General features: G+C 39.4%; 1 protein-coding gene and 1 long non-coding RNA gene across 3 annotated transcripts in view; both read left to right on the top strand.

The window, feature by feature from the left end:
* Nucleotides 1–12,269, top strand: part of LOC117943205 — a 22,714-nt gene extending 10,445 nt beyond the window's left edge. Inside the window, exon 3 of the long non-coding RNA XR_004656318.1 lies at nt 12,259–12,269. This is a non-coding gene — a long non-coding RNA (uncharacterized LOC117943205). The remainder of the gene's footprint in view (nt 1–12,258) is intronic.
* The window catches only part of LOC117943172 (receptor-type tyrosine-protein phosphatase gamma-like), a 455,813-nt gene that overhangs the window by 162,058 nt on the left and 280,490 nt on the right, over nt 1–13,265 (top strand). The gene's annotated exons all lie outside the window — the stretch shown is intronic.

Here is a 13,265-nt window from a genome sequence, read left to right as displayed (position 1 = left end):
GACCACTGCTTGTAACCCTAACCCTAACCCTTTCACTCAGGAGACCACTGCTTGTAACCCTAACCCTAACCCTTTCACCCTTGAGACCACTGCTTGTAACCCTAACCCTTGCACCCTGGAGACCACTGCTTGTAACCCTAACCAGGTCCTTAACAAGTGCCCAGATCTGACGGGTTGGCAGTGAAAATGTGTAGGTGCTGCTGATAAATTCTACCTAAATTGCGTTTCATCATTGTCTGCCATGACTGTCTAATTTAGTTTTCATCGCATTAAGACTCAGTTTCTAATTTCCTAAAATCACAGCTTCTCTTTCACATTCTCTCATTACAGCCTATCCTTCTCTTTCTGTTTATTGCGCTACTCTCTTCCCGTATCTTATCTTCTATCACTCTTTGTTAAATTTCCAATTTTCCTTGATTACCTATATTCCAACAGACTCTCCTCAGATTTCCTACCGTCTTTGTCAACTCTGCCCCATTGCCTGCTTTCCTTTAATTTATTTTTCCCAGTCTCCTTTCTCTCCTTGCATTCTTTTCGGCCATAAGACATGGAGATATTTCTCTCGAGGAGGCCTCCCATGCATTGCTTCCCTCCATTCAAATGCAAATGACGCGGGCCAATTATGGCTCAGCATGCGGTTATGTCTGTGTTTGCAAGAGCATATTCAAAGGCACATTGTGTCGGGGGAGATTTGAGTTAGCCAGCGGAGCATTCCCTCTGGAACTGCCAGAGGCAGATAAATTAGGACCTCAGGCTCACAAAAGCAAAATAAATCATAATATTGGAGTGCTGCTGACCCATATTTGTTAATGCGGGTGCTCATTGCCACCTATATTACTGCCATTGTGGAGTGTGTGTATCGGGAACTGTGACTGCTTCATGGCTGATCGCACCAACAGTAGACATTTCTCCTTTCATTCACATGGATGACAGTGGAATCCGTGTTGTGGCTTTGTTATGGTTTCATACATATCAGCAATTACAACAACTTGCTTTATTCATTCAACCCTTATTTATAGTACAATACATGTCTGCAAATAGAGATATCCTGCAGCATTATGATAACCAGTATAGTCCATATAACACGTACTGTGTGGTAAAGGGGACAAGGGGCTGGACAGAAATTACTAGAACTGAATACCCTCTTAGCCTCGTCTCCTTCCCTGGTGGTAAAATAGCAAGTCTTCCAACGTAAATGACGAGGCTGTCTGAAGTTCTGCATGGAGATCAGTGGTCGAATGTAACAACCGACATTAACTCCAGTAGTGTTCTAAAGTACAGATGTTAAGGTACTTGTACTTTACTTGAGTGTTTTCTTTTCATGCCACTTACTACTTCTACGCTACATTTTAGAAAGAAATGTTGTACTTACTTACAATAGATTCATCTGACAACTTTAGTTACTATACACATTAAGATTCCTGCACACTAAACACATGTAGTTTACAAAATCTGATGTTTTATTATAAAGTAAACTAGCCAACAATAATAATGGCCTACAAGTCCAGCTCAGAGGATGAGACCATTAAACACACAACTGGTTGGATCCTTTACACTTTCTACAATGGGAGGATTTTTCTGCATTGAGTATTTTTACTTTTAATACTTTAATCACATTTTCCAGATGATACTGTAGTGAAGTAACATTTTCCATGCAGGACAAAGGCATTTTTTAAAGCTTGGTTTAGTTCTTTTTTTAAAGACCAGAATACTTCTTCCTCCACTGATGGAGGCTGGGTCATCGGCACTGTCACTGTGTACTCCGAGCTAGAAGGTCCTGGGTTCAGGCCCCTCTCTGAGGAGATTGCATGTTTCCTTCTGTTGCTCTGGGTTCCTTCTGCTCTCCTTCTACAGTCCAAAGGTCTGCAGGTCAATTTGCATGTGAATGCCTCTCTCCCTCACCCTCTCTCTCTCTGTGCCAGCCATGTGCAAGGTGTACTATGGCTTTCGACCACTGTGAGCTGTGAACTCATTTATTGTACAAAGAGGTGACTGTGAATAAAGCTGAATGTAAAAATACTCTCAAAATTCAAATGGGAATTATATTTCTAACAGATTGGGGATTTTGGTTTTACTCTGTAAGTAAAGACTAAAGTGCTATGTCACCTCTGTATTCCAGGACAATGATTTATGCGTAGTTAGGGTTCCCCTCTCTCCTGCCACATGATGGATGGCTGGGGTGTCACACCATATCCGGGCCTTTTCGGTCTTACCGCCAAGAGCCATGTGCTTGCCAGCTATTTTTACCGTCCACTTACTCTGATCCGACCCAGGAACCTGCATCACCACATGCGAGGCACTTCAGGGGCCAGCCTAAAACCATTAACCCTTATCCTCGCACCATGTTAACTGTGGCCTGACTGATCGAGCATTATATTAGCTTAGTTAATAGCCAATGAATCCCAAACACCTTAGGGTAGTTTTCCCTTATACTAGCAATACCTTTGAGTACATGTGCTTAAAATCCAACTTTTTTTCTTCATTTTTGTTCACACCAAAGCTTAAAGAAAAATATATTGTCCATGTTGTGCCATGCCAACATTTACTCGTAGGTCCCCAAAAAGCTGAAATTGGTTAATCCTAACAATGGCCCAAAAACTGTGAGCAGTACATTCTCAATGAATGCAGGCATTTTCCATAGAATTGCAAAACAAATGTCCATAAATCAATGAACAATAGTTTTTTAAAATAACCCTTGCAAAATGACTTGTTTTGCTATCAGAAGTTAATCAAGATGGTCCAATACCATTTGGAAAGCAGAAGAGCAGCGTGGTCATTTAATCCATATTCAACTTAGCGGAGCTCTAAACAGAAACAGCAGATTTCTGTAGTTTGCCTGCTCCACGGGCCGCACCGGGTCATTTCATCAGTTAAACTCTTGGACATTGATGCCTCCATCTCACTCAGACTTACCCTGGGTCCATGTCCAGAAGTATCCTGCACACCGACTGACTAAAAGCTAAAACAACACAACTACTCAAGTAGAAGAATCTCAGTCGACTGATAATTTCACTCTTCAACTTTCGGAGGCAGCCTGTCCTTGGCTGCCTGTAGTGCTGTCTTGTGCGAACTATTTGCGTCTCATAGAAAATGAATTTGCTGTGGGTTGTTCCACCTTGCTTACAGCATTCAGTGTTTTCTACTTATAGGCCAAATTAGAGCAGTTGGATTGGCTGTTGGAGGACGCAGTCTGCAGCCAGACACAGTAATGGCGTCCTAAAAAAGAAGACTCTCGAACTGAGCATTAATAAATGCTTAAGACAATAGATCAACAATAGCTAGACTGTAAAATTCTGTTACTGCTGCTGGGATGCAACTACTGAACATATTTTCATCCTGTATTGTGGATAATTTATGATACTGGTTAAGATCTTATTTGGAATGCGCTTCATATGCATCTCTGTGCCCCAGTATTAAGGGTGCTACCATGGAAACGGGCACAAAAATAAGAGTAAACACAACAAGGTGTATACAAACACAAACACTAAGCTTAGGAGGTTTTCTAGGATGTCAGAAGGAAGACATGTTTACATGCTCTGAATACAGAAGAGAATACGTAAACCAATCAATTATTTACAAAACACTTGTGTTCATTGATTTGAACCATATTAGTTTTTCTTATTTGATCCTGAAATATTCATCATTTAACATCCCCGAACACAAGGCCTAAACCAAGACACATCTTTCCGAATACATTTGCATTTAAATCATAACTCTTGCCAAAATGCAACCTAGAGTCTTTTTGTGAATGTAACCGAGTCAAACTTCAGTTTAAAGGTTCCAGGACATGGTGCTTCTGTCTGCTTTAAAGCCGTATTAAATATTATTTAAATTAGGGATAGGAAGAGCCCCCAGTTTGCATTAGTGCACGTAAATGAAAGTTCAAGTGTACACTGAGTACAACTTTTATTTTATATATTGTGAGTAGAGTGTGTGACCAATAGTTTGTTACCATTATTTCCATATTCAAATTGATTCCTCCTCTCCAAACCGTTTCACTACTTCAAATCACTGCTGCTTGGGCCAACGGCGCTGCTGCAGATGCCGATGTGTGTACGGCGCGTCACGTTAGAGATTCACATCGAAGAGCCACACATTCCGTCACTTAACAAATCATCGACAGCTTCCCTATACCTGTGTGCTCTGCCATTTCTTCTTCAGTCTTGCGTTGTGACTTATGATCGTCTGACTGACACACACACACACACTAGGGTGTGCCGTTCATCTACATTTAGCCTGATCTGTCCATGCATTAAAACAGTTTAAATGTGAAATGCTGAAATGTGTGGCAGCAGCAACAGCCTCTACTGCGACTTGAGTTAGTTAATCAGCTGAATGATGGACGATAGCGCAGGTAGAAGCCTATGTCAAGCCAGTAAAGTTTAAAGGGAGGAAATGGTCAATTGAGAAACACCAACACTCACGCCATCACACTGACTCTGACCAATGGTGGACTGTATCACTCAGTGACTCAGTGACACAGTTATGCGTTCATTCAACTCCTCCAAACTTCTTGCCCTGAAGTACATTGTTGTCTTGTTATATTTCGTCATGTATGTAAAAAATCTGTATGATTGATAACAATCCTTTAGCACAATAAAGTTTCTCATCTTATCTTAACTTTGGCCCTCGCCCTGTCCAGCCCAAAACAGTCAAATGAGTTCCCTGTGTCAACACATTTTAACTTTCCTTTACAAAGGGAGAGACCACTCGGAGACTTTCTCCATTCCCCCGCTTTCTTTCCCAGTTGTAGATGATTAAAGTGGCAAACCTTCTCATCTCATCTCATGGTTTTGAGGCTGTTACTACAAAGCAGTCTACAGTCTACAAGCTCCTAACTGGCCTATTAAGGAGAAATCTGTAAATGCAAAGATGGATGCTTCAGTCCAAATATCAAAGTGAACAGTAAAATGGATTTTAGCTCTAATGCCAGCTTCTAAACCAGTGAAAAAGGTTACGGGCAATCCCAACACACGTCATGACATGTAGCATTGTAGTGTATCACAACTGTTAGTAGACGCCAATCAAATCAAATAGAAAATAACTTTTCATGTTGGTTAATTTCTGCATGACACAGCAATATATTGTTTTTACATATTTGGTCTGTAGAAAATGTTACATTGTTTATGGAAAATCAATTAAAACTGTTAAACAAAAAAAAAATCAAATAGAAAATAGAAAAGCAATGCACACAACGGGTTGTCAAGAGGTGCTAATCACTGCAAGTAGACATGAAAGAAAGAAACAAAGTTAGACACCCACTCGGGCTCCACATGCATTTCTTTACTTATGCTGACGAAGTTTCGGCCCAAATTGGTTTTTGGTGGTATTTGTGTGATAAAAGTTACAATAACACAGTATTTGTACCTTTAGCTATTTGCATCAATAAGTATAACAGTGTTGACTCTGTGAGCTCTCGTAAAGCACATTGCCATCCACAGCAGAAGGATCCATCTGGAGTTTTACCTTATCACAATGTGAGCACGGCCACTGTGGAGAAATGTGAGCCTAAACTCTGCATTGCTGCAAAAAGAGAGCCTTGAAAGAAGATGGCAACCTTTAAATAGGGTAAAATGGAAACGTGAAAAAATAACCTATTGTTTTGTCAATGCACCTGTGCATTCGATCACAGTAAAACAGTCATATTTCTTTTATTTTTTATTAGCATCCCGACCTGAAATCAATGACAGTGCAGCAGTGTTCCACATTTGAGATTCCACATTTTGCTAAACAACACCTTGCATATAATGTATCTCAGTGATGTCATGCCCATCCTTAAATTTGCTCTAAGCGGCGTCATGAGTCGTCTTGGTTAAAAGAGATAAAAGAGATTTTATGGAAAGACTTAGCACTCTTGATTCTGTCTTTCCCCTTCTCCTCTTTTAACAAAACTGTCACATATGCTGGTTCCGTGCACGTGGAGGCTTGACAGCACACACTTTGTGCAGGACTGTTGAGATGATGAAAGGTTAAGGTGTCAGCCAGCAGTGGTGGACTTGCTTGAGGACGTCCCTGGGTTGTGACTGTGCTGTGGACGCCTCTATTTATGATTCATCTCCTCGCTTGCTGCCAGGCATTCTGTCTTCCTGTCTTGTTTCCTTTCCTTTACTTTTTCCAAGTGTATTTCACTGTGTGCGGTGCACACGGCGGGGGTCATCGAGGAAACGGCTAACCATTCCCTCCCTTTTCCTTTCACCCCATTAAAGCATCGCTGCGACCGCCGTCGATTCCGGGTGGAGAGAGATGTCTTCTGAATTACAGTAAACTGCTGGCTGTTGCAATATTCATGGACTTGAGCTTGTAGTGTAGCGGGAACGATATCGCTGTAAATAGTAACTGGATACCAAGGGGAGTCAGGCCTGACTGGATTTCCATTTCACAAGTCCACTGTTTCCTTTTTCCTCCCCTCTTTCTTCCCTCCCGCATCTTTTTTTTTTTCATTCTGGCATGTTGCTGCCACCTTCCTTCCTCTGCCTGACTGCCTGCCTGCCAGGGGAGGCAATCAGCTGATATTAACTCGCTTTCACACTTTGAAGATAGGTTGAGATTCACACCTTGCCTGTTTTAGGAGAAGTCATTGTCATGAGCAGCAGCTTGTGTGATTAGACAATTAAAATGTGAGCCGATCAAGCTGCAATCAGGCATGGAGTGTCAGAGATTCTTTTTCTGCAGTTTTGCTATTTTCAACTCTTTCATCTTTTCTGACTGGCCACGGACTTTATAGTTTACAGAGATTAGGCCAGGTTGTAGGTCTGGGTTGAGAGAGAAAGAAACGGCTCTTTGTGGCATGATTGCAACCCTTTGCATGCAGACATGTGGATGAAACACACTGCAAACCAAAAGCTAAAGCTTTCTGCCCTCACTGAATTTCACCTAAGTTTCACTACAACACCGTGTTTGGTGTCACAGTGGGAGGAGATTGGCTAGCTGCTACACAGAAGGAAAGAAATAGGACAATGTTCTAGTTTACAGCACAGGCAGTGGAAGTCAGAGAGGCGGAGGTTTGCAATGCTAAGTTGGAAAAAAGCGTGTTTTATTTTGGATTTAAAATGGGTGTCATCGACAGCTTGAGAATGCAGTTGGCAGTGCATTTAAAGTACAAATGTCTGCATGCAGGGTTATTCTTCTTCTCTTCCAAGCCAGGACCCAGTGACACCAGACGGAGCTGATATATTTAGAATGTACTGGAAATTCTAGTAATCACTGCCTTTGCTTATGTAGTATACTGTATTTCTCCTTGGTATATCATTAAGCATTGTACCTTATATTTTACAAAATGTTGATGCAAAATTTGTATTAGTTCATATGCAAATAGCCTTAAAAAGGTGATTTTAAGAAGCTATGGAAAAATCGAGAACGTGCCCTTAAAGAAACAGAGAAAAAGCAACAATGAAAATAAGGGATGAAGGATGTAAGAAATTCAGAGGGTACAGGAAGTAAGGCACGTATGTTAAAATTCCTTTAGATTTTTTGAACATGACAAAACAATATACAGATATGTGTAGGCGACAAAAACTCAGAAATATTAGATTAGATTGGATAATACCTTAATCATCCCAAAGCGGGGAATTTCCCATGTTACAGCAGCATTTTCTACAATAAAAGCAAAAGAAACAAACAAACACTCAAGTAAACACACAAACACACAAACAAACAACAGACAAAGAGCACAGGGTCAACTGAATGCAAAGTGGCGTCAAATAAAGATTTTGTGAAGTGCAGTGGCCACAGTACAAAAACAATATTGCAATGTAAGTAAGTGACGTTAAAATTAAATTGAATATGTAATCAAAATAATAAAGCAAAAGTAGGGATCAATAATATAACTTATATTTATCTGTGACCATGAATAATTTTGAAAAATTAAGTACTTGTAATGGAAAAGTATAATAAAGATATACAGCAACATATTAAATAATAAATCTATCATAAAATAACAGCTACAATACTTGTGTGTCTTGGATCAGCCAATGGCAGCATTACACGCAGAGTAAATTTGGTAACTCTACTTTCAGGATATTGGATTCGGATTACACACACTTTGGTTGTTAGTGACTAAGGTTTTGCTGGGTGGTTAATAACCATTTCTCTGTGGTGTCACAGATTCAGAACACATTTGTCTTTGCTTTACCCAGACTTCGTTTTTGTTAACTTTCGGTTTTATATTTAAGTCATCTCACATTAAGTAGTCTAAAGTTGTTTTTAATTAAGTTCAGCTAATTAAGTCCATATTTTTTTGGGTGTAATTACACGGGTCCCTACCTTCATTTATATACGCTATTAGAACGAGTCAAGCCAGTGAGTAATGTAACAGTTTCAGAGTTTTAAAATAACTGCTATTAAGTGAATATTGCACAGGTCCTTATGATAGAACGGAGGGGGCTGTTCATGTAAAAGCAAAGCAGTTGAAATGCAACAACCTTTGTTGCAATTTAATGCAGTGCATTACAGCATATAGTGGGAAGATGTTTTATGACACAGCAAGGCCATGAGACGACTGTAGAGCTCAAGCATAGATCATAGATGAATAATAGATAAATCTGAGCAATGATGCAGATAAAGTGTCGAGTCTGTCACAGGATGGACTCAAATCCAAATCTATAAACCAGGCAGAGTTCAAAAGGACGAGCCTGAGAACTCAAAATGACAATAAGTCACAAGAAACTCAAGGAAGGACACTTGGCTGCCGGTACCGGCAATACGGGTTCACTTGTGTCAGACAAAAGCGGTCTTAAAAACTGTTCCCCATCCCAGAAATAGTGCACTATATACGGTGGTCGCCACAATGCACGGGTAATCTGAATGTGCAATTCAGCCTACATTAGACTCCCGTATACCACAATGCAATGCTGTCGTGTTTTCCTGGAGAAGAAGAAGCAGATTCACCGTGAAAAACTGGAAAGGAAAAACGGAGCAGGTTTTTTTTTTCTAAATGGTGTTAAATGCAGCATAAATTGAATCAAATTATAAATGCAATACTTTTGATTGTGTAAAAATTTAGCATGAGCTGCAATCAAAGATCTAAGACTTTTTCTAGGAACACAAAAGGCTGATTTCTCTCAAATATTGTTCGCACTAAATATGTGGTAGTGAGCACTTCTCCTTTGCCGAGATAATTCATCTACTTCACAGGTGTGGCATATCAAGATGCTGATTAGACAATGCAATTACCTAACCTACCTAGCCCTAACACCAGATACTGACTGTTTTTCGCACCTCCCCCGACACCCTAATACTGTAAAACTGCACATTTCAGAGTGGCCTTGTATTGTGGTCAGCCTAAGGCATACCTGTGTAATAATCACGCTGTCTAATCAGCATCTTGATATGCCACACCTGTGAAGTGGATGGATTATCTCGGCAAAGAAGAAGTGCTCACTAACTCAGATTTGGACAGATGTGTGAACAATATTTGAGAGAAATAAGCCTTTTGTGTACTTAGAAAAAGTCTTAGGTCTTTGAGTTCATCTTCTGAAAAATGGGGGCAAAAACAAAAGTGTTTTTTAATGAGTGTATCATTTTGTTCAGTGTCTATACAACCTTCTAATATTCTCTTGAGAGCTCGTTTTGTTCTAGGGACGGATCAGAGTTTTTTAGCTTCGGTTTGTTTACATGATGCCTCCACGCACAAATGACCGGTCTTCAGTGAGTTTTGGAAATCTCGTTTGGTTGTTCCCTATATAGTTCACAATTTAATAAACACTATGTAGGGAATAGTGAGTCAGTGAATAAGGGAACGGTTTCCAACACAGCTAAAGGCTGAACGTGAAGTGACCTGAAATGATGAAATAAAAAAGGGAGTGACAAATATTGACTAAAAATAATAAAAAAAACGTAACCTAATTACTGACACGGACAAGACACACATAGGTGTTGTTTGTGGAGACATAAAAATCCATTTACAAGGTTTACTGTTAGTTGTAATATAAAAGAAGAATATCGTTAAAAATGCATGTACATTTCATGCCAAAAGAGGAATAAAGAGGAAACCCCCTACTCTCATGTTTTTTTTTTCATTTAGACTTGTTTTGTAAGAACAGTAAGCTGATTTTCTTCATTTTGATTAGCAAGGGGAATGAACTTTGACCTTGAAGGGGTTGCCCTCCAAAGCATGCACACGCTGCCCTGGGCCGAGAATTCCCAGAGCTCCCGGGTTCCTCTGCCCCTGGATGTAGACCTGAGCAGTGAAGCTGCAAATCATGGCCACTGAGGATACCTGCAAAATCACTGCAGCTGTTCACAAATATTGCTTTGATATTACAGTTTCTTTGATGAAACACCCTCAGGGCGTGAATTGCATTTAGCCTTCAAGAGGGCTGGAAAATCTCCAGCTCTACTTTTAAGCAGAGACAGTGTCCTGTAACAGTGTGGACTCTGTCTCCAGGGCAAACACAAGAACATGAAGCCGCCAAATAGTACAGCCAAATCAAAATCTATTAGGTGCAAACGCTTTACAGCCTGCAAAAATGAACTTTTTTATGACGATTTTGGGGTTTTGAAATACAGTCTTGGCTATAGATATTCAATTTTGAAACACTGAACGCACGCTTAGTCGTTTGTTCCTTTGTGAAAAAGGTCCGAATCCAGACAATGATCGATCATAATCCACATTTTAAAGTAAGTAGAAACTCCATAGGTCTTTCAAGACATAATTTACTTGAAGTAAAAGGTGTTCTTTACAGCTGGAAAGGTTGCTTCCTTTGTGTGCGTGAAACACTTTTTGTACCTTTTGATTTCAGCAGCGGGTCAATTATGCGTATTAGCTCTAGAGGTTTTTGCCAAGCCATTAGGTGCCAGCGTTTGTCTTTTACAAGGCACACCATATGGATTTTATTGATCGTGAGTGGTCTTAACAGAACACTTTAAGACCCACATAAACATTTACTGTAACAATGTACCCATTTGGACTTGGGAGCATTCATAATGCAGTGCTGTAAATCTGAATTAGTCTAAGTGTGTGTGCAGATATTTCTGCCTATGCAGCTCATCTCATCTTGATGTTATTTGTTCTGGAAGCATTTCAGCAGCCGGGATTACTCGGATATGTTGTAACTCACTTTTAATGTCTTATAACTTGTTTCCCACTGCAAGCAAAGATTGATGGGTATGGACGTCCTTTCATATCACAAAATGATGAGTGATAAACAAAACTTTCTAAGTATATTACAATTATGACTTCTATAATAATATATTAATAACACATTATATACATAAAACTTACAACCCTATTTCCCCCTGTCTTACAGATGGTATTTAGTGAGCCATTATCATAACTAAGTTTCTCCTAGTAAACTCAATCATCTTAATATCAGATATATGTGACATAATACACAATGTGACTAAATGATAAAATAGAACTTTAGTTATTATTGACTTAAAAAGCTGTAATGGTGACAGATATTTCATTTACAAGATGATGATTATAGGAAAGAGAGATGGTTTTGATTTCGTAAGGAACCTTGCCTTCTAGAATTATGTTTACATCAGCCTGTTCTCTTGAACCCTTCGTTCTAAAAGCTACAAAAAGATAAGCTAAGAAAAGATGAGCATTAACGTAAAAGGACTATGAAGTCAGGGAGCGGATTTCACTTCCCAGGGAAAATTAGAGACTTTCCACCTGGAAATGCTTGTTTTTTGGGAGAGTTTGAATCCATCTGTTCCTAATCTAAAGTAGTTTAAGTGGTGCCCGATCTCAATGTTTAGCGGCAAAATGCTCATATTTGATGGACAAAATGTAACCGTACACTGCAAATAAAGGCTGCGAAATCTACAGTTATTTACTTTAGATTTCACAGTAACACTATTGCATGGGATTTTTACAGTAGAATGCTGTGAAGTTTACATTAAAACCCTGGCAACTTGACAAAATCACTTTAGTCAAATTATTACAGTTTAAATCACAGTAGTCAAAGCGATACTGTAAAAAAATCACAATGTAGCCACCATAGTACTGTAAACTACTGTACTTTTAACTACTTTTTTATCTTATGTTGTGTTTAATTGTTTTGCATTTTACATTGAATACATAAACTACTGTAAAGGGAAGTACGGTACCTTTAATGTAAAAAGAATTCATAGTAACTTGCTGCCAATTATTGCCAGTAAGTTACTGTAAATTTTACATTAAATTTGTAACAGTGTAATGTTGAATGTCGGCAGCTCCCAGTGCTCTGTACCCGGCTGATACGAGCTGGGACGGAGGTCCATAACCCGTGTCATGAAGCTCAGCAATGGCTTAAACAACTCGGCGTCATGGAGGTCATAGTCTCCTAATTTCATAGGATAGCATTTTTGGTGTGCATACATTTTCAAACAATATTATACGGACCTGTTTGTGAGAATGCTTTGGTTCATATACAACTCTAACATTTACAAAGAAACATTGATGCCAAATAATATGTTTCTAGTATTTAAGAAGTACGACATGGGTTACAAAAGATTGAGTGATTTCATTGATTTAAAAATTGTTGTAAACATTTTCATGATTACATTTCAGCAGTTTAACGCGTCTGGTTTAGGATCAGGAGAAATGGAGTTGAATATTTTCATTCATTGGTGATAAGTCGCCAGGGATATGTATACGTCTTCAATATTAAAACTACAGTTTTCCCTACAAAGTCAATCACATTCTCTGGTGTCAACTTTCTGCACATTTTGGAAACAAAACAAACTTTACTAGTGAATACGTGCCGAGTAGCAATTTCTAACTTTCTCCAAAATTGTGTTAGGCAGAAACATTTACTAATCAATCAATCAATAAATCAAGGAGAATTAAACTCCATGGTGGGTTATGCTAGGGACTACAAGTCAGAATATCTGTACACGAGACACAATTGTCTCATTTTTGTCTCGCATTTTTTACATTTTAAACTAATTTGTAATCTGGAAATATGCTCATCATTTCAAGTGCTAAATGTTAAAAAAAGAAAAGAAATATAATGTCTAGGAGACATTTTTAGTACTTTGTGTGAAGATAGGAGAAACGTTACTAGTGCAAGCCTGAGCCACTCTTCCAGCTGGATCACAATAGCAAGCCACTGCTCTCATTCTTCAAACGAGGCTGCGAGGTCAGAGGCTTTGTTCCTGCAGGGAGTGTCAGCCCGTGGACCGTATCCTATTCCACGCTTTCTCTTTTCACCACATGGGCCTCATCAGGAGCACTCTGTTACAGCCTGGAGAAGCAATACCTTTTTAGTGTGTGTGTGTGTGTGTGTGTGTGTGTGTGTGTGTGTGTGTGTGTGTGTGTGTGTGTGTGTGCGTGTGTG

This window comes from Etheostoma cragini, chromosome 4 (assembly GCF_013103735.1).
Source record: "Etheostoma cragini isolate CJK2018 chromosome 4, CSU_Ecrag_1.0, whole genome shotgun sequence".
Classification (NCBI taxonomy): Eukaryota; Metazoa; Chordata; class Actinopteri; order Perciformes; family Percidae; genus Etheostoma; species Etheostoma cragini.
This window is presented reverse-complemented; position numbering and strand designations above follow the sequence as displayed.